This window comes from Mauremys mutica, chromosome 1, assembly GCF_020497125.1.
Source record: "Mauremys mutica isolate MM-2020 ecotype Southern chromosome 1, ASM2049712v1, whole genome shotgun sequence".
Classification (NCBI taxonomy): Eukaryota; Metazoa; Chordata; order Testudines; family Geoemydidae; genus Mauremys; species Mauremys mutica.
In genome coordinates this window covers 252,665,800-252,691,845 of record NC_059072.1, presented here as the reverse complement: position 1 = coordinate 252,691,845, position 26,046 = coordinate 252,665,800, and the positions used below count along the sequence as shown (strand labels likewise).

Genomic DNA, 26,046 nt, shown 5'->3' with positions numbered 1-26,046 from the left:
GTAGTAGTATAATTGGAGATGAAGTGTAGTTTGGAAAAGTCCATAACTGCCTTTGGGTGCACTTACCCTGAAATATAAGATACTGGATAAGTGCTAGTGTGTGTACTTGCATGCCTAACAGTACAATAGAGTTCAAAGCATTAGAAAGCAATTACAATCATCATGTGGGAAATAAGAGTTTAGGTGGAACACTTTTTAATTTACCATAATTCCGTATATGCTCATTAAGTGGGCCCTTCTGAAAGGACTATTCTGTTCATGTAGTGATTGCTAGGATATTCATTCTAGTTTCATTGTTGCTGTTTTGATGCTCCCTATCACAATGAATACTGTATGCATTATTAAGGCTAAGATTTTAAGGCATGGATATTTTTAAAAGAAGTCACAGTCAGGCCACGAGTAATAAAGAAGAATTCCCGGAAGCCCATGAGCTGTCCCTGACTTTTACTAAAAATATCCCTGAAAAAATGGGGAGCCCAGCTGCGGGGTCCCCACACCACCTGCGGAGGTTGGGCAGCTGCTGGGGCCACTCTGAGGTCCAGGGGCCCCCACCGTCTGTGGGGGCTCGGCGCTCCACAGTACCCACAGCGGCCGGGAGCTTTGAAGGACCCCCGGTGCCCATGGTGGTTTGGAACTCTGGGGGCGGTGGCTGAGCGCTCCAGAGTACCCCTGGCAACTGGGAGCTGTGGGCCCCCCCCCCCAGTGCCCACAGCAGCTAGGAGCTGTGGCCCCACCACCCTTGGCAGCTTGGAGCAGCAGGGAGCCCCTGCCACTCACTGCGGCTTGGAGCTCTGGGGAGCCCCACTGCCTGTGTTGGCTGGGAGCTGCAGGAGAGCCCCACTGCCCGCAGCAGCTCAGAGCTCCAGGGGAGGCCCTGCAGCAGCAAGGAGCTGAGGCCCCACAGTGGCAGGGAACTCCAGGGGCCCCCATCACCCACAGCCATGGGGAGCTGTGGGGTCCCTCCCCGCACCGGGGGGACCCTGCAGCGCCTGGCAGACAGGGCTGAATTCATGGAGGTCGCGGGAAGTCATGGATTCTGTGACTTCTGCAACCTCCGTGGAAAAAATCGTAGCCTTTTAAAATATACACAATATATATAAAAATAGGCATTCTGGGCCTCTGGAACAGTTGCCCTGTTAGGTAAAGGACCAAAGAACATAAGAACAGCCATACTGGGTCAGATCAGTGGTCCATCTGGCCCAGTATCCTGTCTTCTGACAGTGGCCAATGCAAGGTGCTTCAGAGGGAATGAGCAGAACAGGAAATCATCAAGTGATCTATCCCCTGTCGCCCATTCCCAGCTTCTAGCAAACAGAGGCTAGGGACACTTCAGAGCATGGTTTTGCATCCCTGCCTATCCTGGTTAATAGCCATTGATGGACTTATCCTCCATGAACTTACCTAGTTCTTTTTTGAATCCTCTTATAGTCTTGGCCTTCACAGCATCCTCTGGCAAAGAGTTCCACAGGTTGACTGTGCGTTGTGTGAAGAAATACTTCCTTTTATTTGTTTTAAACCTTCTACCTATTAATTTCATGTAGTGACCCCTAGTTCTTGTGTTGAGGAGTATATAACACTTCCTTGCATACTTTCTCCACACCAGTCATGATTTTATACTTTGCCTAGTGTGTTCTTTTGTATGCTTTGTAGTTTAATATAATTTTAAGATACAGTAATATTTGTACCTTGACTTTGATTTCCTCTCACAGCAAAATTTTATTTTAATCCCTTGATGTTGCTGATACAAGATTTTCCTTTTTCCATATTCCAGAGAATCTACAGTTGCACAATGCAATTATATGGAGAAAATACCTGACTTAAAATAGTGTACTGATATTTTCTGTATTTCATAGAGTCATTGTAACATATGGAAACAAGAACTGCTTGTGACATCAACATCATTAAGCAGCATCTCAACCTTTACTAAGGGGCAGAGCCGTAACTAAGCATTTTACTTGCCCCAGACTCTAATCATATTTGCACCCACTTGAGGCAACATAGAGGGGAGACACTCAGGGTATGTCCAGACTACGTGCCATATCGGTGGGTAGCGATCAATTTATCGGGGATCGCTATATCGCGTCTCATCTAGATGTGATATATCGATCCCCAAACGCGCTCCCCGTCGACTCCAGAACTCCACCAGAGAGAGCGGCGGTAGTGGAGTCGACGGGGGAGCCACGGACGTCAATCCCGCGCCGTGAGGACAGGAGGTAAGTCGGAATAAGATACTTTGACTTCAGCTACGGTATTCCCGTAGCTAAAGTTGTGTATCTTACATCAACACCCTTCCCATTGTAGACCAAGCCATAGGGTCACATGCCCCTTCAGATTTTTGCCTCCCATTTAGCACAGAGGTTTTCAGCTGTGGAGCGTGCCTCCCTAGGGGGATGCACCTCACGGTTTGAAAACTGTCGCTTCCTGCCAGGACCCAGCACATTGGAAGTTGGTGGAGCTGCCTGGCCTGCTCACACCCCTGGTGCTCCATGTTGTCAGAGGCGGGGCACTGGCTGGCTGCCTGGAAGCCCTCCCTGCCTTGCTGCCCGAGCCAGGCCACCTCTGCACAGAAGAGCACTCCCAGGCAGATTGGGTGGCACAGGTCCAACCTGTGCCTGACACGCTCTTGCCTCTTCCCTGAAAGAGCTTGGTGTTGGCTGGTGACACCCTCTGGAGCTGACCCCTGCCCATGGAGCCTGGCAGCCATGAGATGCTCCCCTTTCCCTGGAGGACTCATTCCCCCCGGGGCACCTGTCTCTCAGCAGCCCGGTCACACCCTGCTCACTGCCGAGGGACCTGCCACTGCAGCCGGGTCACTCTCCCCACCCTCCCTGCTCACAGAGCAGAACCGGCCCTTGCTCCCCTGTCCCAGCCCCATGGCTGCCAGGATTGCGGTCTCACAGCCAGAGCTTTGGGCTCAGCCATGCGACTCTGGGGCCGAGCCCAGGGCTGGGGGCAGGCGACTGCTGGCAGGGTGGACTCGCTACCGCCAGCTCCTGAAATCAAGGCTGTGAGAACAGAGCAACCTCTAGGGTTGCCATACTTCAAGTTCCTGAATAGAGGACACTGCCGGGGGAGGGGAAGGAGGAGCTGGAAGGGGTATTTGGGAGCTGCTGGAGGGGAGTCTGTGTACTGGGAGGGATATTTGGGGGTGCTGGTATTTGGAGAGCACTGGAGGGGGTACCTGTGGCAGGGGTACTGCAGGAGGTGGGCTGCTGGTGCTGGGAGGAGATGGGCCATCTTAATGGGAGCACCGGCTGCTGCTGCTGAGGGGATGCTTCATATAGGGCTCCTGCTTCCCCCCCATTCCCTTCTCTTCCCCACCCTATCCCCCTTCCCCACTGCCCCGTCCCATCCTCTCTCCTCTTCCCCACGCCTTCCCCACTGCCCCCTGTCCCATTCTCTCTCCTCCTCCTCCCCACCCCATCCCCCTTCCCCACTGCCCCAGTCCCTCTCCCCATCTCATCTCCTTTCCTCTCCCCACTGCTCACTGCCCCAATGCCTCTCCCCATCCCCCATCTGTCTCTACCTGCCCCATTCCCCTATCCCTATCTCCTCCCCACCCCATCCCCTTTCCCATTATCTCCTGCCTCTTTCCCCCTCCTCCCACATCCCCCTCCCCTGCCCTATCCCATCCTCCTTCTTTCCCCACTGCCTCTTTCCCCATATCCCCTCCCCCTGCAACCTGGGCACTCACCGTTGTACAGAAAACAGCATGGTGGCCATATAAGGCAGCCAGCACCTGTGGAAGAGGAAGACAACCAGCACTAAGACCCAGGAGGCAGCATCGAGCTGCAAAGGCAGCGAGCACCCAGCAGGAGAAGCAGCTCTGGAACCTCCCCTCTCTAGGGGAGGCAATGCTCCCCCAAACTACTCTCATGGACTTCAGCTGACACTGCTGGGCCCAATCCTGGGGGGGAAAGGGGGCAGGTGTTTGATGTTGTTGGGCCTGTGCTGCCCTATTTTTGCACTCGTGCCAGCTCTGTGCCCTGAGCGGCTGCTCCTCTCGCCCCACTCTAGTTACGGCCCTGAGAAGGGGAACCAACAAAGGTACAAATAATTATTTTTATGAAACTATTGAAGCTTTGCATAAACATTCGATAACAAATATAGTAAACTATTGTTAATGAGTAACAAACATCCATACTAAGATAAGTAGTTTGGTGCCAAGAGAAACACTTGGACAGAACAATACAGATGCTTTCAAGATAAACTTTTGCATGTATTGGTCCAGGAGCAATGATCAGAAAGAGAATTTGTCCCAAGCAACACCCACAAACCTGCACTCAGCAGTGAAACCCTGAGTGCTTTTTGTGGTGTTCTGCCCGGAAGGTGTGTGAGTTACATACTTCCCCTAGCTGAGGAAGCATGTCCTGAGCTTCACTTACATATTCCACCTTTGCCATTGGTGGAGCATATCCTGGTCTGTGTTGGTTGCTTAACATCCTGGCCTTTGACCCAGCTAGACTGCCCTTGACTTAGTTATGCTAGAGCAGTGGTTTTTAAACTGGGTAGCGACCCAGTACTGGGTCATGGAATGTAAGGCACTGGGTCACGGCAGCTCTGGTCAGCACCACCGACTGGGCCATTAGAAGTCCCATCAGTGGTGTTGCCTAGCTAAGGCAGGCTAGTCCCTACCTGTTTCAACACTGTGCTGCATTCTGGAAGTGGCCAGCAGCAGGTCCGGCTCCTAGGTGAGGGGCAGGCGGGCCCACAGGGCTCTGTACGCTGCCCCCACTCTGAGCACCGGCTCTGCAGTCCCATTGGCCAGGAGCTGGAGGGTGCAGTGCCTGTGGGCGAGAGCTGCGTTGAGCTGCTTGAACGCCTCCACCTAGGAGCCAGACCTGCTTCTGGCCACTTCCAGGGCGCAGCGCAGTTTGTAGTGCCAGGACAGGCGGGAAGCCTGCCTCTGCACCCCTGACCAGGAGCTGCCCGAGGTAAGCCCGTGCCCCAACTCCATACCCTGACCCCCTACCCCAGCCCTGTGCCCCCCAAACCTGGAACCCCTTCCTGCACCCCAAACCACTCATCCCTGGCCGAACCCCAGAGCCTGCACCCCCAGCCCAGAGGCCTGACCCCTTCCCATACCCCAACCCCCTGCCCCAGCCCAGAGCCCCCTCCCACACCCTGACCCCCTCATTCCCAGCGTCCTCACCCTCTTACCCCAACTCTCTGCCCCAGCCCTGAGCCCCTTCCACATCCCAAACCCCTCATCCCCAGCTCCATTGGGTCGCGGGCATCAACAATTTTCTTCAACTGGGTTGCCAGAAAATAAGTTTGAAAACCACTGTGCTAGAGTGTAAATAAACATTGGACGAGGACCCGGGAAGTTACAAGTTCTTACTCCTTAGTTGAGGCAGAGTTCTTTTGTAGCCTTGTGTCTCTTCAGGCAGAGAGATTAGTCTTCCCCCATCTGTAAAAACATGATATACCTATGCCATTGAGATATTGAAAATGTAAAGCATTAAACACATTTTACATTAGTATTTCTGGCAGAGAATGGAACCTTAGATTATCTAGGTAGAAGTGAGGTGCAAACACAAAAAAAGAGCATTCAAGTAAATGCATACAATGCGAGAGCTCTGAGTTTCTATTCAGTGATTTCTGTCACAGTGATAGTAATCTGAAATCAACCTTGTATTTGGAAACAAGTCCAAATACTGCTTTAGGTGACCGCAGTCCAAAAACTCTCTCAAAAAGGCTTTCCAGAAATATGATATGTTAATTAGTATAGTTTCCCTTGATGCTGATGAAAGGAAATTTATGACTATCCTTCAATGTGGCCTCTGCATATTGCCCTGTATCCTGAGCTTTGTGAACCCTATAGAAAAATCTGTAACTATTGGGGCTGTACAAGTGCCTCTCCCATAGCACCAAACCGTTGGCTTCTAGATTATATTAAGGTGTGTGTATTCCAAGGGGCTGAGATACTTTCTTTACATGGCCAGCTATGGGCATAGGAAAGGCCCAGATAGGAAAATTAGGTTTAAATTGAAGATATTGTATCCCCTTTGTCTTCCACTATGTGTAGAAAGATACTACCTTAATGTGAATGTGGTATCAGAACCTAGAGAGTTTAAAATATTATCTCAAGGATAGGTCACATGATCAGTGCCTATAGCTATACAGCTTCTTCCAGTTGTCCCCATGTGAGGATGTGCACATGCCTCTGTGCTTTTGATAAGAGATTTTCATCAACAATGCCCATGGATCCATGCCTGCACTCTACCCATCCTGGTGCTCTGGTAGAAGGGTATATAGGAAGGGGTGGGACCTACTGCTGTTCTTTTTCCTTCACAGCTGGCTGCAGCTTGAGACCAAGTGCCATGGTATCCACCAGATAGCTATGTAACCTGCTTTTTTAAATCTTATTTTAAGTATTTTGTTCAGTTGTTTTATTCTTTACTTAGTAGCACAGGTTTGTGCTTCCAAAGGGTCCCCCCACCTTTTTTTCATGGTCAGGGCCTTCACTGCCCTGAGCCTCTCTCTGTTTGTGGCCTTTCCTACATAGGTTATGGCAAAAACTCCAGGCTTCAATTCCTACCACAGGGCCTTTCCCCTCAGCAGCTAGCATTTGAGCTGCCTCCACTGCCTTGGGGAGTCTCATGTCCTATCCAAGTGTAAGATCTGCTCCTGCTTCAAGAGCAAATCCAGGAAGCAGAGGGGAGATATACTGAAACTGCTTCATGTGGAACACTCCCTGAGACCTGCAGGAATCTGACTCCCTTCCCCAACCACCTCCCCCAGTCACTCAGGATGCCTTGGTGACTTCGTCGGCTCCATCTCCATCTCCCAGCTTTGGACCCTTTGAAGCCTTCTAGGAGAAAAGGCCTCATTCTCCTGAGAGAGAGCCTAAAAGAAGGGGAAAGTCACCATTAAAACCAGGGAGCAAGTTGACTTTGCGTTCAGATGCTAGTACTGCTGAAGCTTCTACCTATTCCGGATGGACTGTCCATATGATCTCTTGTTTGTGCTTTCACTCCTGTGTCAGGAAACTGGCAGAGCATCTGTGAGGTGGTGGTGGACATGACATAGCAGCATTTTCTGGGTTCCTGCAAAGGTACCTGATGGCATTGCAGACTTTCACTGGCAGATGCTGCTCAGTAGAATTGGCATAGTCACTGATTCCCCCCTATGTAGATCACTGCTTCCAAGGCTGGGCCACAAGCACAGAGTGGTGTGACCACATTGTCATGTGAACCTGGGATGACCAACTGTTGGGTGGGGGTGGAGTGGGGGCAGGAAGAGGCAGGGCGGGAGTGGGGCTTTGGGGGAAAGGGTGAGGTGGGGTGGGGTGGGGCCTAGGGTGGAGCTGGAGCAAGAAGAGGTGGAACAGGGGGCGGGGCCGGGAGCAGGATATTGAGCACCCACGGGGCCCAGAGGAAGCTGGCGCCTGTGACTAGATGACCTCTCTAGGTCCCTTCCAGCTTTATGTTTCTGTGACTCTATAATACTGAGCACCTCATAATCTTTAATGTATTTATTGTCACAACAATCCTGTGAGGATAGGGAAGTGCTATTACCTACATTGTACATATGGGGAACTGAGGCACAGAGTGACTAAGTGACTTGCCCAAAGCCACACAGGAAGTCTGTCGTGGAACAGAAAATTAAATCTTGGTCTCTGGAATCCCTTGGTGACACTAACCAGTGGACCAGCCTTCCTCTCGTCCACCCTCTTCAAACCTGCTATTGGTTTGATGGATTATTTATAAAAAGAGGTAGCTTTATAGGAAGCTGATCAGTATAAGGAAGGGAATTAGACTGTCCCATCTCTGAGTACTTCCTGCCGCCATCCGGCCTGACTTCTCTCTAAAGGCATAACCCAAACACAAGAGGAAAAACCAGAGGTAAATATCAACACAAACATGGAGCATGCAAAAATAAGGAAAGCTAAAAGGACTAACTTGGGTGTGCACCCGCCCATCACTGCTTGGTGCTAGTTTGCAGTTTACATAATTTTCACTCTGTATGGAGGCTGGAGAGAGGAAAACCAAACACGTCCTTGCGTGTTGCTTGTCATGGAATTATTTTCTGTGATGGCCTGTTCTGTCATGTCTGCAGAGCTCTGAATTGTCCTGTTTTAAAACTATATTGCAGTTCACTTTTGAACACTGAAAATGCACTCGTGCAAACATTTGAGGTTATTTGTGGATCTGAAAATTATATTTTAAATGCTTTAGAAACTTTCTCTTAAAGAGGATTTTCCCAAGATGTGGGTAAATACACCTGGGTGTGGATTGCAAGGGTCAGCTCGCTGGTGGGTAGAAATAATCTGTCTTTCAGGCACTTCCACGCAGGCCTTTCATGTCTCCTTCCTTCCACTAAAAGCTGCTGTTTGGGTTCAGCAGCTGGTACTCTTCTCTCCTGCCAACTCAGCTTTCTGTCTAGACCTTGTTCCCCAGCCCTGTCCCAGAGTGTATTGGCCTGACCAGGATTGCGCTGAGTCGGCTTGAAGGAGATTCAATTCCTGGCCAACACACGGAGTGAAAGAAGGCATCAAATTGAAAAGAACAAGACAGAGGGATGCGTCCCCAAATAATTAATGCCCCTGAAAGGGGGTGGTAGTTACAAAATAGTTGGGAAACTGTTTTGAAGTAATCATATCTAGCTCTTATCGTTCCATTGATCTCAAAGCATTTGACAAAGAAGATCAGTATCGTTACCCTGTTTCACCAATGGAAAAATTTAGGCACCGAGGAAATTGACTTGCCCAAGGTCACCCAGCAGGGACAGAGTTTGGAACAGAAGCCAGGTCTCCTGAGTTCCCCGTCTAATGATCTGGCCACTACTCCACATATACAATGCATTTTTGTCATTAAAACTTTTGTCATGTAGGGGTGTGAAAAAAACACCCCCTGAACGACAAAAGTTTTAACAACGAAAAGCACTGGTATGGACAGCGCTTCGTCATTGGGAGATCCTTTCCTAGCGACAAAGCTACCCTCTCTCTTAGGGGTGGTTTTATTTTGTCGCTGAGAGAGCTCTCTCCTGGTGACAAAGAGCAGCTACACTGTATACCTTACAACGGTGGTTCTCAAAGCCGGTCTGCCGCTTGTTCAGGGAAAGCCCCTGGCGGGCTGGGCCGGTTTGTTTACCTCCAAGCCAATGGGGGCTGCGGGAAGGGCGGCCAGCACATCCCTCGGACTGCGCCATTTTCCGCAGCCCCCGTTGGCCTGGAGCGATGAACCACGGCCAGTGGGAGCTGCGATCGGCTAAACCTGCGGACGCGGCAGGTAAACAAACCGGCCTGGCCCACCAGAGGCTTTCCCTGAACAAGCAGTGGACCGGCTTTGAGAACCACTCCCTTACAATGGTGAGACTCTAGTAACACAGCTGTGCCGTTGTAAGGTGTGCAGTGTAGACATAACCTTACTTTGGTTACACCATTCTGAGAGAGATTGCCTGTGGTTAGAATGTGCAATACTGGTCGAACCAGCAAAAATTAGCTCTCCGATTAGCATGTATACAGCATGAGTTGTAGTTGCGTCAGTCCCAGGAGATGAGAGACACAACAAATGTGAAGTTGCGGAACTATTAACTAAGGTTTGTAACCTGTCCTTTAAATCGGCTTCGGTACCCAATGACTGGAAGTTAGCTAATGTAACGCCAATATTTAAAAAGGGCTCTAGGGGTGATCCCGGCAATTACAGACCGGTAAGTCTAACGTCGGTACCGGGCAAATTAGTTGAAACAATAGTAAAGAATAAAATTGTCAGACATATAGAAAAACATAAACTGTTGAGCAATAGTCAACATGATTTCTGTAAAGGGAAATCGTGTCTTACTAATCTATTAGAATTCTTTGAAGGGGTCAACAAACATGTGGACAAGGGGGATCCGGTGGACATAGTGTACTTAGATTTCCAGAAAGCCTTTGACAAGGTCCCTCACCAAAGGCTCTTACGTAAATTAAGCTGTCATGGGATAAAAGGAAAGGTCCTTTCATGGATTGAGAACTGGTTAAAGGACAGGGAACAAAGGGTAGGAATTAATGGTAAATTCTCAGAATGGAGAGGGGTAACTAGTGGTGTTCCCCAAGGGTCAGTCCTAGGACCAATCCTATTCAATTTATTCATAAATGATCTGGAGAAAGGGGTAAACAGTGAGGTGGCAAAGTTTGCAGATGATACTAAACTACTCAAGATAGTTAAGACCAAAGCAGATTGTGAAGAACTTCAAAAAGATCTCACAAAACTAAGTGATTGGGCAACAAAATGGCAAATGAAATTTAATGTGGATAAATGTAAAGTAATGCACATTGGAAAAAATAACCCCAACTATACATACAACATGATGGGGGCTAATTTAGCTACAACGAGTCAGGAAAAAGATCTTGGAGTTATCGTGGATAGTTCTCTGAAGATGTCCACGCAGTGTGCAGAGGCGGTCAAAAAAGCAAACAGGATGTTAGGAATCATTAAAAAGGGGATAGAGAATAAGACTGAGAATATATTATTGCCCTTATATAAATCCATGGTACGCCCACATCTCGAATACTGTGTACAGATGTGGTCTCCTCACCTCAAAAAAGATATTCTAGCACTAGAAAAGGTTCAGAAAAGAGCAACTAAAATGATTAGGGGTTTAGAGAAGGTCCCATATGAGGAAAGATTAAAGAGGCTAGGACTCTTCAGTTTGGAAAAGAGAAGACTAAGGGGGGACATGATAGAGGTATATAAAATCATGAGTGATGTTGAGAAAGTGGATAAGGAAAAGTTATTTACTTATTCCCATAATACAAGAACTAGGGGTCACCAAATGAAATTAATAGGCAGCAGGTTTAAAACAAATAAAAGGAAGTTCTTCTTCACGCAGCGCACAGTCAACTTGTGGAACTCCTTACCTGAGGAGGTTGTGAAGGCTAGGACTATAACAATGTTTAAAAGGGGACTGAATAAATTCATGGTGGCTAAGTCCATAAATGGCTATTAGCCAGGATGGGTAAGAATGGTGTCCCTAGCCTCTGTTCGTCAGAGGATGGAGGTGGATGGCAGGAGAAAGATCACTTGATCATTGCCTGTTAGGTTCACTCCCTCAGGGGCACCTGGCATTGGCCACTGTCGGTAGACAGATACTGGGCTAGATGGACCTTTGGTCTGACCCGGTACGGCCGTTCTTATGTTCTTAACTTGGGTGAGGTAATATCTTTTATTGGGCCAATGTCTGTTAGACCGACAGAAGTTGGTCCAATAAAAGATATTACCTCACTCACCTTGTCTCTCAGCTAAGTAGACAATTATGGAATAACCTGCCAAATGGAGGTAGTGAAGTTTGTTTGTTTGTTTATTTAAAACAATGATTTTTAGGAAATATTTAACTTTTATAGAAAATATTTTTATGCAAATGGTTACAAAGACTGTAAATAGCTACGGTCATACCTGCCTTAAGCGACCACCAAAATTATTTTTTTGAAGGTTCAATCATAACTCAAAGAGGAATAAAATTGTATTGGAGTTGTTGGATTCACTTTAAATGGGAAATGTATATTCAGGTGGTTTTAAATCCAGGTTTTTACTCTTTATGTGCTATGCTTTTGCTTTGATGTCACTTTCCCTTGAATCTCAAACAAAAATCTTTTCTCCTCCATTTACAATTGGCATGTTCCTAACAGTCACCAGCAGATGATGCTAAATAATCACTCTAGAAATGCTACTGCTTGTGTAGCTGTATCACCATGTAAACCAGCAATTATATGTAATTGTTAATCCAGTTTTGTGTATTTGACACCAAACCTCCCAATTTATCAAACAAAAAACAAAGGACTGTTACAATTTTATTCTTATTAGAAGCAATTGAAAGGCAAAACCCTTCAGGCAATTTGAAGTCCCAGTAAAAGTGAGGTGGCCTGAATGAATCAGTGGCATATAATATAATATAAAATAAAAAGTTAGATCTTTATCCAAAGGTCCTGATTAAATACTGCCTCGAGGATGAAGAACAGCTAAAAACCACAAAAATCACAGGTTGGGTATGTAAAAGCAGCAAAGAATCCTGTGGCACCTTATAGACTAACAGACGTTTTGCAGCATGAGCTTTCGTGGGTGAATACCCACTTCTGGGTATGTTTATTCCCAGCTTTTCTCTGTATCATTGTGGAGTGGCAGTAGCTACTCAATGGGAAGTTGAGTCACTATCTTCAAAATGGGAGGCTTATTCAAACAAGCATTTTTAAATTAAGGGACATAAGTGTTAATCAGTTTGCAATTTCTATTTTTTTCTGTCATCTCATAACTATAAAGTGATTATCTGAGAGACTTCAAGTAAGTTGAAGTTTTAGATAACTTTGACTGTGCTCTCTCAAACTTTCAGAGTTTGAATTTCTTTGCATTTTAACCTTAACTGTAATTTTTTTTCACCTTTTAATGATTGTCTATTTGGTAAGTAAATATTCTTGTGAGGATTTTTAACCCTTGAGGCTGAAAGTACATATTTCTTCACAATAAAAATATTTCTAAAACTAAGAACCCCATACCTAATGTCTCTGCCCTGCTGCATTCATCATGCAAGCTGGAGATGAAAAAGACATGTCTTATCTTCCTGCCATCATGTGACTGCAAGCTTCTTCCTTGCACTATATTCTGTAGAGCTTTGTCAAGTCTAGTTTTGAAAATAGGAGCGCTCTCTCTCCTGCAGCTAACTCCACAGAAGACAGCCATAGGGACAGAACACCTTAAGCTTTCTCACTCTGAGATTTCTGCCATAGTTGCTTCTGGTGGCGCCCTTTGGAGTGCACAGAAGGTGGGATCTCTCACCACAGCAAATCCCAGAGACACTCAAGGAGAAGGGATTCCCCACCCCCTGCCAAGATCTGTAGAAGCAGGGGTGAATTTAGATTTATTGGGGCCCTGGACACAAAGAACGTTTGGGGCCCCCACACCTCCCTCGCCCCAGGGTCCTGTCCTCTGCTCCTCCTCTCCCACCCGAGGCTCCGCACCCTGGCCAGGACAGAAGCTGGAGCCAGGCTGTTGTAAGAGCTGCTGCCTAGGGGGTCCAGGCCACTGTGTGGAACCCTGGACCCTCCACCTGCCTTGGGTGGTGCCCCCCAGGGGGTGGGAACACAGGTCAGCAGCTGCCCTCAGGCTCTCTGGCCCCCCCATCCAGGGCAGGTGGAGGGTCTGTGGCTTCCCACAGTGACCCAGGCTCCGTGGGTGGTTCTTACCGTGGCTGGCTCTTGCCTGGCCAGGGGGTGGGGGCGTGGGCCCCAGGGGGGAGAGAAGGAGCACAGGCCGGGGCCAAAGTTCCGGTACTGATGGCCCCCCACTTCTACCCAGGTTCCAGTGCTCTTGCAGGGGCCCCCAAATTGGCTGGGGCCCCTGGACATAGAGCCCATGGGCCCGTGCATTAATCTACTGCTGTGTAGAAGCATGAGTCAGGATGGATGACTCTTCCGCTGCCTCCTATTCCCCAGCAGGGCCTGTGCTACCATTGGCTGGGTCCCACTTTATTTTCTCAACTGTAGCCACAGAGGGGACTCAGGGTGGTTAATGTAGCTTTGATCTCTATTAACCAGGCTTCTGGATTTCCAGTCAGAAATCTGAGAGCTGAGCAAGGGACAGGTCTATGACAAATAGTTCTTCCTGTGCTCCTCCCCTTCCTGTCTCTGCTCTCTTCCTGCCAAACCCACAAAGCTATGGTGGAGGGCACTCCCGGGGCTCCAGGAGTTCAGACCAGAACTGCATACAGCGTTTTCTCTCTCTGTTATTCACAGAGGGGATGCATTGGCCCCAATTCCAAAGCCATGGAGATTCCTACTCTTCCCTTAAGTGAGTGCCCCACAGCCTAATAATTCTCAGTGAGTGGCATTGTTTACCCTTATTTGGCCTTTCCCACTAGCACAAGTTGTACCTCCTGGGGCTGCGATACCTCTGCCTTGGTATTTGCACGGTTCACATACAGGGGGAGCAGCATTTCCTCAAGTATAGTGTGTAGCTAGCCTCTGTGGTGGCATTTATTTCCTGTAAATGTGGAGTGAGGGCAAAACTGACCAACAGGTTTTCATTGGTGGTGAACTCAGCCGATTAGCCATTTTTATTAGTCTTTCTCAAAAGATGCAGAGAAATACACTTGTATTGTGATCGGGTACAGTTCATTTTTTTAATTTAAAACGTATTTCAATTATATGTAAATTAAATACAACGCTCAGACGCCTGGTAAATTGCCCATATGGCCCCCCTCAGTACTAAAATTTGGATACCCTTGGTGTAAACAGCTCTCCTCATCACACACTCCCCCTCCCCCTCAGACACTCTGTTGTCACCGAGCCAGGCTATAAATGCATATGTAAGCAGGGTGTGAATGAATGCTTCCCTGACACCTAGCTGGGAGGGGAAGAGACTGTGGGTGTGTTTATGTAAATACAGTTTGCTCCTGCTCTGTTTACATATTCATCAGATACAGCTGTGTCAAAGGATCAACTTTGGCTGGTGTTGGGTACAAATGACCTTAGTACTGAATGCAGGAGTAGTGAAATATGGTTACCAATGTTGTAATTATTGTAGGAATACAGGAAAGCAGGATTGTGCTTAGCCTGTCCCAAATGAGGGGGGGCCACCCTCAGTTAAAAGAACCATTAAGCAGGGGCTCAAATGTCAGCACGCTGTGAAAGTAAAAGAGGTGGGGATAGGTATCCCTAATCAGGTGGTGGCATATTTTTAAAGGGTCTACCTAGACCAGTTTAACCAATTTCTGTCTACTGTTCAAATAATAGAGCTAAATGGGCCCAATATGTTAAATGTCCAATCACAGCTGAAATCAATTGTGGTAGAACTGTGTTTCTGCCCAGCCTGCAAAGACCTAAAAATTGCTGAGAACTTAAATCACTTGAGATGGGGTGGTGTTTCTGCCCAGCCTGCAAGGAGCTGATGTGTAGAGGTCACAGCAGAGAGGCAGGTGGCAGCAGAAGGTGACTGACAGTCAGCTGGTGAACGAGTGGCTGGTGCAGCAGAAAGGTCAATGAGCTGCAGGTAGGGCAGCTGGTGGTGCATTGTGGTGAGCAGGTGGCAAGCAGGGTGGCAGTGCAGAGGCATGGCGAGCGCCATGAGCAGGTGGCCAGAATGGTGGCTGGCAGAGAGGGATGATGAGCAAGTGCCCGAGCAGTGGAGTGAGTAAGGTACCTCTTTACCCCACCTTGGGGGGAGGGGAACTCTGCAGATGCACCTCTGAACTTTGGGTCTGCACTGACCAAGGACAGCAACTGTGAGTGGGGTGCAGAGAAGGGTCTGGCATGTGAAGGGGACTTTGGGGTTGCTGGACTTAAGAACCTGAGGGGAAAAGGGCACAGCCCAGCCTACTTGGGGTGGGCCTTTTACTCATGGTGGCAGAAGGGTTACACATAGCTTAGCCTTTCTTCATGTATCAGCCCCTCTAGTCCCTTTATAATTTTTCTCTGGATTCTTTCTGTCTTGTTGACCATCTGTCTGGTTCTCAGAACTGCATGTGGTTTGTAGGTGTGTCTTCTCCAGAGCAGTGTAGAGAGGATTATGACTTTTGCTCCATGTTGTGATGACTCTGCATGTAGCTAGAAATTGCACTGGCTTTTTTTTGGGTGTGGGGGGAGTCACCTCGTTGTGAGTTCCTTTTTCATTTGTTGCCTTAAAAAGATTCATTTTGTCTATTACTTTTTCCCTCATTGAATGTCTGTGTGTTAGATTATTTTCCCCAGATGTACTGGCTTGCATCTTTCCCAGGTTGAAAATTTCCAGCTCATAGAGTATTTCTAAACATTCCAGGTCCCTTTGTAGTGTTCCTCTCTCCTCACTTGTGTTCGTAACACATCTCAGTTCAGTATTGGTTCCAAATGTAAAGAGCTGTAGGCCCCATTTTCTAGAAGAATAAAAATCATGGCCTAACACAAATCCCTGCAGCACCTGCCAGGAAATATTCTCCTAACTTAACTATATTATTCTTTCCTTATCCTTCCATATGTTCAAGGCTTTGGACATGTAGTAGGGGACAGGGGTAAGAGTATGTTAGTACCTGTTAATACAAGAGGGAGCATTTAGCATTTTATTTATGCTTAAAGGTTAGTTACTAGTGGCATATTTATTTGGTGGTGTAATTGTAACCTCACCGGTGACTCACACAGTCAATACTGTTTTGAATAGAATCTTCCCCCCCCCCTTTTTTACAAGAGTTTTATTGGTTATAAGAGCTAAAAAAATTAGCTCTGTTTTTTCTAATAGTTTAAGAGAGCTATGTTTCATAGCTAAGCAATATCAGACATTTCTATATGAATAAATGTAGCTGAATAATCCTCTAACACCATTGATATAAAATAAGAATGTTTTGATATGCATCCTCATCTAATCAGCGGGGATTGGTTGGTGGAACACTCTGACTCCATTGCAGTGAAGTAGTTCCGGCCAGCCAAGGTACTATCTAAACATTATGGGCAGGTTAATATTTGTCAACGACTGCCTCTTTGTACAGTGTTTGTGCTTGTGCAGTGCCTAGCACAGTACAGCCCTGCCCATGCATGGGGCCCAAGGGCACTACCCCAATGTAAATGAAATAGATACTTTTCTTAAATTGCTGTTAAGCTTGAAGACTAGTTCCATTCTTTAAAAAAAGTGTGAAAACTTCACAGTTAAGGTCTCACAAACAACTTTAGCTTGACTCTGTGTCACTGCCCACAAAATATCTAGAAACTAGGACCCTCAAGCAATATGAAGTCAATACAATTTAGGTTCCTCAGGCACTTTAGGCTTTTACCCTGCATCTAAGGCCCTGGTCTGCACAGACATAGGAATGTAGTTAACTTTCCTTACACACTGGGACTACTCACAGTGTGTCCAATTAAACATGTCCCTAAATCTAGGCAAGATTGAGGCTTAGTTTGTCTGACTTTACATCAATTTAATAAACTCCTGTTCTCTTTCAGACCTTATGCATTTGCCTGATGATGACCACACATGGGTCAATGGTTATGGACAATGATCTGAAAGCACATGAGGGTGGAATGTAAAAGTGGAAGAAGGATGATCCAGTGAAAGGAAGGATGGCCCATGGTTAGGTGCTAACCTGGGAACTGGGAGACCAGGCCTCAGTTCCCTGCTCTCCTGCAGGTCCCTGTGGGTATGTCTGCACAGCAAGCAGCAGCCTGGGGCAGTGAGTCTTCGAGCCCAGGTCTACAGGGTTGTGGGTGATTGTATAGCCACACATGTATATATTTATATCAGTGTTTCTTCACTCCACAGGCAAACTAGTAAATAAAGTCCTTTTCTAATACTCCTTCATTCAATGTGCTCCTTCATAGCTTTGCCAATTGACATGTAACGTTCGATAATTCCCAGTATGGAAGCTGGGGAGGAAAAGAGTTAGTTTTACAGTGAGAGACTTAGCGTGCTCTGTCTGGCTTCTCAAAAACAAAACAGAGGTGACTTCATTAGAGTGCATAAGTGCCTTTGTGGGGATAGAAATATCCGGTCCTAAAGGGCTCTTTAGTCTAGCAGAAAAAGTCATAACAAGAACTAATGTCTGGAAGCCTAAACCAGAAAAATTCAAGTTAGAAATTAGGCACATTTTTTTAAACCTGAGGGAGATTAACTCTTGGAACAAACTGGCAAGTGAAGTAGTGGATTCTTCATTTCTTGATGTCATCAGATCAAGACTGGATGGCTTTCTGGAAGATATTCTTTAACCTAACACAAGTTATTGGATTCCATACACTGGTAATGGAGTGAAATTCAATTGCCTGTGATATACAGAAGGTCAAACTACATGATCCAGTGGTCCCTTCTGGCCTTAAACTCTATGAATTTTGTGTTAGGGGGGAGGGATACCTCAGTGGTTTGAGCATTGGCCTGCTAAACCCAGGGTTGTGAGTTCAATCCTTGAGGGGGCCACTTAAGGATCTGGGGCAAAATCAGTACTTGGTCCTGCTAATGAAGGCAGGAGCTGGACTCAATGACCTTCCAAGGTCCCTTCTAGTTCTAGGAGATTGGTATATCTCCAATTATTATAACTGTATTTTCATAATTGTTGGGTGTTTTCACAGCACTGCTGCTCTGCTGTTTGTGAGTTTTCTTGTGTATTTTATAAAGATTGTAAGGATTTAGGGTTCCTGCAGAGCGACAAAGGTCTGTAGGGATGAAGAGCAGGTGTCAAGCTGTAGCGCCTGTTGGCAGAAATGCAAGGGGTTGAGAGGAGATCACTTGAAGTGGGAACTGGCTGGGGAGCCAGGGACCCTGCAAAGTTCCTAGACTCCCTCTGGTCCAAGTACCCTATGGCATTTAACAATTAATGTGGATCAGACAATCGGATTAGAGACTGCCTGTGGTGAGGAGGTGAGGGAGATGTCTATCCTCCTATCAACTGAGTTATAGATTGGCCTGCCTGAAGTTTTTCCTTTGCACACCAGGCTACCCAGCTTGATTCTTCTTTCCCCAACTTCCCCAGCTTTGCTGGGTTATGGCCCTTCTATAATTTTCAGGAGCATCTGTGAACTTTAGGAAGTCCACCGAAATCATGCACCAAGGCTTGAAAAAGTATATCTGACCCAAACAAGACTGAGCTGGGGAGAGCAGAGAACACCCTGGAGTTTATGAACTTGATGGGGCTGCACAAGTAGCTGGAGCAAAGCTCATTTTGCAGAGCACAGACACTTTAAATAGTGCAGTGATGGGTGCTACTAAAACCCCTGAAAACAGAGCTAAAGCAGACACATGGTCCTGATACCCACTTCATAATGTATGCAGAAATGAATCCCTTCCCCCACCAAATATGGAAGTTACCACTTCGCATCAAAAGCAACAGAGTAAAAGAGAATCTGGTCTTTCTAGGCCATGTTATCTTGGAGATATGTACATTCCAAAAACAGTGAGGAAAAAATGTTCCAGGAGTGAGATTCACCTCACTTTGTGACCCATCACATCTCTGAAATATTCTTTAGCTTGTCTTAAAACCTCAAAAAACATCCTATGCGGTGACAAGAGCCTGCATTTGAGATTTCCAGCTGGCAAGAGGTTTTTGTTTTGGTGAAAACCAAGGTATTTGGTTAGGGGGAAAAAAGACTCAAAACTGAGGTCAGGTAGAAGCTGGCCACCCATTATCAACCATAGAAAGACCAGTGTCTTCAGTAATAAAGCAAGATGAGAATATGCTTCTGATAGCTAAAAAACACAGTCACCAAGATTCTCTGATTATATCGCTTAAGAAAAATCCTTCAGATGATTTAGTTGGGGATTGGTCCTGCTTTGAGCAGGGGTTGGACTAGATGACTTCCTGAGGTCCCTTCCAACCCTGATATTCTATGAAACAACTCCTAAATTATTTGCAATCCCTGTCCCATTGCCTACAAGGTCTATTGGCACAGTGCAACAAACAAACCATATTTGCTTCTCTTCTATAGTATGAGTCTTACTCTCCCCCTCCACTTCAATTTTCTATCCTACCTCCTGCCCCTTTGGTAATTGGTGTATTGGTTCTAAAAGCTGTAGCACCATCCAGGTGTAGGGACAAGCTGTGCTGTTAGTGAAAGTCTCCCTCGCAGAGCCCTGCTGATGCAGACTATTACTCAAAGGCTATGCACCAGCTGAGTGGTTGATCTAATTCCCCCTCTATGTTTTACCTCCTGCTACCATCACTACTTAATGAAACTGCACAGAAATACAACATAGAGGTTCTGTCAGGTGCTGTGCAGGTACAAATACACAGAAATAGTAATGTAACCTCAAAAATGTCCTGATTGCTTGTCTCGCAGAAGCTGAGCATAGCAGACATATGATATGCCAAATCTTGTGGAAAGGGGGAAGGTCAGCAATAGTAGATCTGACTTCTACTTACACTACAAAACTGAAACGTGTTACAAAAGCATCTATTCACTGCTCTCAGCCACAAGAGCACTGAACTTGGTGGCCCCATCAATGGGATAGGAGGGACTAACCCTCTATGTATCCATCAAGCTATTCCTGCTATTTGCAGGATACGTTACAGGGTTCCAATTCAAAGGGACACTATCCACTTGAAAATCATCTGTCTGGCTGAAAATTTTGTACTTGTTGTTGCAAGTAACACCTGCAATTATTAGAAATGAAAAAAAAAAGTTGGGAAAAATATCTCAAACCCCGCCCCCCCCCATGTGTTTATATTGTGTGTTTGATAGCACTTTTTTCATTGTTATTTTTACTTCCCCCTGCATAATGCTTTAGGCCCTGAGTTTGCAAATATGTACGCCCATGAGTAATGTGGCAGGAAAGGAAACTTCAATGAAAGTATTAATGTGTGAAAAGTTAAGCACAAGTCTTCGTAGGGCCAGAGCTCTAATCAGTTTCTCCCTTGCTGAAAAGACCCCTAGATCAACATCAACAGAGGAACAGAAACTCTCTTGACATTTTTTATAAGATTTGGGGGGGGGAGAAAATGCATAACATTGTTTTGAAAGGTGATCTAGTGTAAGAGACTAAACAAAAAAGTACTGTTTAAAAAAACATGAAGCTAGCAATGCCTCTTTAAAGAAAGTAAGTACACCTCTACCCTGATATAGCGCGACCCGATATAACACGAATTCGGATATAACGCAGTAAAGCCGTGCTCCAGGAGGCATGGCTGTGCATTCTGGTGGATCAAAGCAAGTTCGATGTAACGCAGTTTCACCTATAACGTGTTAAGATTTTTTGGCTCCCGAGGACGGTGTTATATCGAGGTAGAGGTGTACATAATACATCAGATTTTCAGATATTTATCACTGGGAAAACTGAGTTACATTTATTAGGATATGATGATATTTAAGTGGAACATTAAAGAGATGAGTTCAGGGTAACATATTGGATTTGCCATAATTTTATTAAGTCAGATATAGAGCTGGCAGTGCGCCCTCCTGTACTTTGCAAATGTACTGTTCCATTGTTTGCTGTCATCGGAGAAAGAAACCAGTAGCCAAAGAGGAGGGATTTATTTATTTATTTAATCTGTGCTTGTACAATTCAGAGCCAAACAACAACTAGGTGTTAAAAGGGCTGACATCAATATGGAGCCTGTCTTAAAAGAAAATGCAGTATTTTTACATCAGTATGTGATTACCAGTGTTGCTGCTTTGAACATCAGAAAGTGATAGCATTTATGTTCAAATTACAGAGCTGGGGCCAGAAAGGATGGTAATTTCAAACTAGTTACAAAGATCTTTCACTTTGAACAGTTTGGTGTTTTTATTTTCAGGTTTGCTCTGTTCAATTAGAATTATACTCAGACCATAACAAAAGGCTTTGCTGCAAAGTTTACTTCTGTCTGATGATAGAGGAACTCATGGTGTGAAAATAGTAAGAAAAATCTAATCTATGTCAAGCCACAATGAAACTAAATTTTGCCCTAACAGTGTTCAGTTTTTCTACTGCCTTCATCGGCTGCCAGAGGCTTTATTCTTAATTGAAAATGATAGCTCCCTGGGTAGTCAGGAGTCACATGGCAGCCTTTTATTGCTAGACATATTATGTGCACACTATATCTCAGATATTGCCCGAAGAAATGCAGCAGATTGATTGATCTGAGGGATTGTCCCTCATTCAGTGTCTGTCTGCCCCGCCCTTAAATTCCAAGTGTGGGTCATTTCTAATTTTATAAATGTTTGTGATCATGAATAGAGAAGAACAGTTTAAATATCAAAACTAGCAAAGACATCAGGAAAGAAAATGCTCACAATGTCTGATTTACAGAAAAAAAAATCATCTTTGTTGTTGTTGTTTGTGTTTTAGTAAAAGAGAGAGTCAAGGAGAAAAATCCCCTGAATAAACTTAAACAAGTAGAAGAAAGAAATTCTTCTGTCCCCAGAGAGAATCATTTAGTTTAATCAAATGGGAAGACACTAATGAACGTGCCAAACCTAATATATTTTAGGAACTGAGTCAGCTTTAGAAAGCAAGATAAGACTAATGATAAAATAAATCACTTTGTAACCATTTAGCTATGGTTTTTTATAACTAATGAGGTCTAGTGTGGGTGTCCTTTGCTGAGCCATGGACTTGACACAGAAATGGAGGGTGACATAGAATCGTGACATAGAAATTCTTTGTCCCCTGGGTTGTCTAACAGCATTGCATCCCTGTACCACAGCTGTGGAGAATGAGGGAACCAGGCTTTTTTTTTATAAATAACTGTCATATCCCCTCAGGTTCTCTGATACTAACCTGCCTGCCGCTAGGAGTTAAATCAAAGGAGGTTGTTTGAGGAACCAAGGAGGAAAGATAAAACACTGACCCTAATAAGATGCCTGGAGGAAACAAGGGAAAAGCTGTTTATTGGGGCATACCCCCTATCTGGCTTTATTCAAGCTAGAATCTTTTACTCTTCCCAAGTAGAAGTGGGGGATTGGTCTTGCTATTGTGGGGAACTTTCTTGGCTTAGACCAGGGGAGGGCAAACTATGGCCAGCGGGATTGCCAGCCCCATGGCATAGCTCCCTGCCTGCCCTGGCCCCAGTGCCCTCTCGGAAGCAGCTGGCACCACATCCCTGAGGCCCCTGGGGGAGGGGTGGGCAAAGGGCTCCATGCGCTGCCCTCACCTGCAGGCTCGGCCCCCCGCAGCTCCCATTGGCTGGGAACAGGGAACTGTGGCCAGTGGGCACTTTGGGGGTGGTACCCACAGGTGAGGGCAGCGTGCGGCAGAGCTGCCTGTCCCACCCCATCCCAGGAGCTACTGCCGGACATGCTGGCCACTTCCGGGAGTAGCACAGGGCCAGGGCAGGCAGGGAGCCTGCCTTAGCCCCACTGCACGCCACTGCCACCCCGCAGCTGCTCAAGGTAAGCGGCACTGGGCTGGAGCCTGCACCCTGAACCCCTTCTGCACCCTGTACTCAACCCCCTGCTTTGAGCCCTCTGCTGCACCCCTCCTGTACCCCAACCCCCTCCCCTGAGCCCCCTTCTGCACCCCACACCCCTCCTGCACCTCAATCCCTTGCCCTGAGTCCCTTCCTGCACCCTGCTACCCCTCCCACACCCCGTACTCCCTCCTGCACACCACCCCCCTGCCCCAGCCCTACATTCATGGCCCTGCATGCAATTTCCCCACCCAGATGGGGTCCTCAGCCCAAAAAGTTTGCCCACCCCTGGCTTAGACACTACCCCAACGGAACTGACTAGTGAAAGGATCTGAGTCTTCGCTTCCCCTTCCTTTACCCAGAGGCCTGCCTGACCTCGAGTGCTCCCTTTCCACTCTCCCGTGTGGCAGAATCCTCGTAACCCCAACAAGGTTGGGCCCAATCTTGTCATGGTCACTTAGGGCCCGGGCTAGGGTGTCCCACTCCGGGATGCTCTCTCTGCACTGGATGCTTCCCTGACCCACTGACCACTACATATAGTTCAGGCAAATACAATTTATTAAACAGCACTCAATTAAAAAAAATAAGGAAAATATGGGAAAGGTTAAAGGAAAACACACAAGCCCACTCTGTGTCATGGGGACATCACAACCAGCGTCTCTAGAATGTCAGGGCAGTTCGTAGTCTGTTCCTTACAAGTCCCAGGCCTCCTTCTCAGGCCTTGCTATGCAGTAGGGATGCTTGCTCTGGCGGTGGCCACACGCTCTCAGGCTCTAGGTAGCTGGAACTTTCTTCCCAGTGTTGTTCCCTTCCCTGCCCCTGTTATGGTTATGATCCCCCTCCAAGTTTGGCCTGCAAGGCCTCTTGGCTGGGGGTGTCTCCCTGTGCTAGGCCCGCTGCCCAGGGTCCCCCCTCGCTCTCTCCAGCTGCTCATGATGTCCAGCTCCGGACTACTCCAGCCCCAGCTCCACTCTGCCTCAGCACTGATTCTGCTGCTCTGCCCCCAGCTCCCTGGGCTGCTCCTCTGGCCCCTCTGGCTCTGGTTGCTGCAGCCCTGCTCCCAGCACAGATCTGCTCCCTGGGCTGCTTCTCTGGGTCTCCCTGGCTCTGTCCAGCACCGCTCTACTCCCAGCTCAGTTTGGGCTCCTCCTCGCTCCTGAGCTCAGCCACCTCTGGTCCAGGCAACTCCAGCTCACGTTGAGGATAGGACCCCCTGGCTTCCTGACTCCCTCATTAGTGGGGTTGCCAACTTTCTCCTCTACTCTCACAAAACCGAACAACCTTACCCCACCCGCCTACCATGCCCCGCCTCTGAGGCCCTGCCCCTGACCTGCCCCTTCTCCAAGGCCCCACCCCCACTCACTCCACCCCCCTCCCATCACTCATGCATTTTCACTGGGCTGGTTCAGGGGGTTGGGGTGCAGGAGGGCGGGAGGGTGCAGACTCTGAGATGGGGCTGCGGATGAGGGGTTTGGGGTGTAGGAGGGTGCTCTGGGCTGGGACCAAGGGGTTCAGAGGGTGGGAGGAGAATCAGGGCTGGGGCAGGGGGCTTGGTTGTGGCGGGGAGGTGAGAGATCCGTGTGACACTTACCTTAAGCAGCTCCCAGAAGCAATGGCATGTTCCTACGTGGAGGTGCAGGCAGGCAGCTCTGCATGCTGCCCCATCCACAGGCACTGCCTCTGCAGCTCCCATTGACCAATTTCCTGGCCAATGGGAGCTGCAGAACTGGTGCTTGGGATGGGGGCAGCGTGCGCCGCCCCCTGGCTGCCCCTATGCGTAGGAGCCAGAGAGGGGACATGCCGTTGCTTCTAGGAGCTGTGTGGAGCCAGGGCAGGTAGGGAGCCTGCCTTAGCCCCGCTGCACCGCCAACCGGACTTTTAACGGCTCGGTCACCGGCGTTCCTCTGCTGTTATCTGGATCAGTGATCTGCTAGGTCACTCCACCCCTTGACTCTGGGAGCCAGCCTTACCCTGCTCTGCTGTGAGAACCCCCACTCCCGAGCTGTTCACGCGCAGCCTCTGGCATGTAAGCTGCTCCTTGGATTGTGCAACCGGATGACAGTAGCCAAAATCTCCAGTCCCAGACACAACCCTAGGAACCTCTGTTTTACAGTGTCCAATTATGCCCGCTGGATGCTGCAAGCTTATATGAGTTCATCAATTTAACAAAGAAATTGATATGTACCAGGCTTGTTATCCCAAGGGGAGTTTCTGACACATTTCAAACCAAACGCACTGCTTCAGGTAGAACAAACAAACAGATTTATTAACTATAAAGATCGATTTTAAGTGCTTATAAGTCAAAACATAACAAGTCAGATTTGGTCAAATGAAATAAAAGCAAAACACATTCTAAACTGATCTTAACACTTTCAATGCCATTACAAACTTAAATGCTTCTCACCACAGGCTGACTGGTTGCTCTTCAGCCAGGCTCTCCCCTTTGCTCAGCGCTTCAGTCGCTTGGTGTGGTGGTGTCTGTAGATGTAGGTGGAAGAGAGAGGGAAGAGCATGGCAAACATCTCTTCCTTTTATCATGTCCTTTCCTCCCTCTTGGCATTGTGCCCCTGCCCCCCGCATTCCCCCTTCAGAGTCAGGTGAGCATTACTGAGTCTCTCCAAGCAAGGTTGAGCAATTCCCCTGGTGCTGCCTCATGCAGGTGAGTCATTGCATTGTAGCTCCCTTGCTGGACAATGGCTGTTGATGGGTTGTTTGACACCCTTCCGGGGCGCTGGTTACTTTCCTTGCTGTTGCCTCTGGGGAGGTAATATCTGGCTGATTCCCCAACTTACAGCATATTTTAGTGACAACCATACTGCACAATTCTCATAACTTCATATGCACTAATGATATACATATTTAGATAGAGAAATGACTTTCAGCACATCATACCCTTACAAGGCTTGCTTTATACATAAGAACACGATTATATGAAAATGAGGAATATGGGGGTTACAGCACGCTCCCCCAAGGTATAGAATATCACAACCGGATGTTCCTGTCAAAAACTGGACACCTGGCAACCCTACTCATTAGCATGCCTGCCCTGTCAATCAGGCTGACCTGGAGCATTGGCCTCTCCCCATTGTCCCTGGGGACTGTCAGTCTCAGGGTCCTGATTTACCATCGGCCCTTCCTCTTTCTTTTGGTACTAGGAACTAGCCAACCAACTTCCGCCCCCTCCCCCTGAGTTTTTAATAAGAGGCTAACAGTCCCCTTACACAAGGTTAAAGGCTGGCATTGCAGGGGATCCTAAAAACCTGAAAGACCCTAGAAGAAGAAGGGGATTTAGGTGAGCTG

At 47.4% G+C, this 26,046-nt stretch overlaps 1 protein-coding gene across 2 annotated transcripts in view; it reads left to right on the top strand.

Moving 5' to 3' along the window:
* SEPTIN10 (septin 10) overlaps window positions 1-17,012 on the top strand; it is a 66,719-nt gene extending 49,707 nt beyond the window's left edge. Inside the window, exon 12 of one of the 2 annotated variants that reach the window (XM_045007007.1) lies at window positions 16,880-17,010. The gene's annotated coding sequence lies outside the window, so the exon portion shown is untranslated. Of the gene's footprint in view, window positions 1-16,879 lie in introns of both variants that reach the window. The other variant, XR_006577207.1, reaches the window with a different exon arrangement.
* The last annotated feature ends 9,034 nt before the right edge of the window (window positions 17,013-26,046 follow it).